This window comes from Branchiostoma belcheri, unplaced genomic scaffold (assembly GCF_001625305.1).
Source record: "Branchiostoma belcheri isolate BF01 breed outbred unplaced genomic scaffold, Haploidv18h27 scaffold153, whole genome shotgun sequence".
Classification (NCBI taxonomy): domain Eukaryota; kingdom Metazoa; phylum Chordata; class Leptocardii; order Amphioxiformes; family Branchiostomatidae; genus Branchiostoma; species Branchiostoma belcheri.
Window position 1 is genome coordinate 131,849 of NW_017802969.1, and position 929 is coordinate 132,777.

Below are 929 nucleotides of genomic sequence, written 5' to 3' on the forward strand. Positions count from 1 at the left end.
ATATTGTTAACAAGACAAGACAACAATATGTATAACAAGGGAGCAAGACAACCTAAGTACTAGTACTAAAAAGGCTTTAGAATTAAATCTAAAATGACAGGTTGGCGGCAGATTGGATTAAGATATTGCACATAATGTTGTAAAACAGTGCACGTTGTAGGATAAGCACGATTGTGTTGTTTATTAGGAACTCAATTAATAAAAGAAAACAATTTCTTACTACTCTTCCTGGATCATGGAGTCCTGTTCTTCATTAAAATTACATCATGATAACATATAACAATGCCACCATCATCACTTGATAACTACAATGTATACAACACTACAATATAAAAACTACACAATGTTTACTTAATGACTACAATGTATACAACACTACAATTTAACAACTACACAATGTTTACTAAATGGCTACAATGTATACAACACTACAATATAACAACTACACAATGTTTACTTAATTACTACAATACATACAACACTACAATATAACAAATACTGTCTTGAAATTTTGGTTTGACCATATTCTATCATCGAATATTTTCACAGGATCCCCCTTCCCCCTCCAAGTTTCTGCCAGGCTAGGACCACTTCTCTATAAAAGGATGGGAGTTTAGTCAGGGGTAGAGTATTTTTTTAACATCAAAATTACATCTAAAATATCGTAATGTCTTCCAAGTTTGGTAATAAAATGTAAAGGTATAGCTTGCCATCTTCGTATGTTACTGTGATCTGTTTGTATAAGTCTGTTTACCCAGGCCGCTTGTAGGCTTTTACATTTGGAAAATATATCAACCATTTTAATTCCCCCTTCTGAGTAGTTGGAGTATAGTGTTGTACGTTTTATTTTGTCAGGTTTGTTATCCCAAAGGAACGAGAATGTTAGTTTTTGAATTTTCTTAAGTACCCATTCTAGGGTTGGGATCATA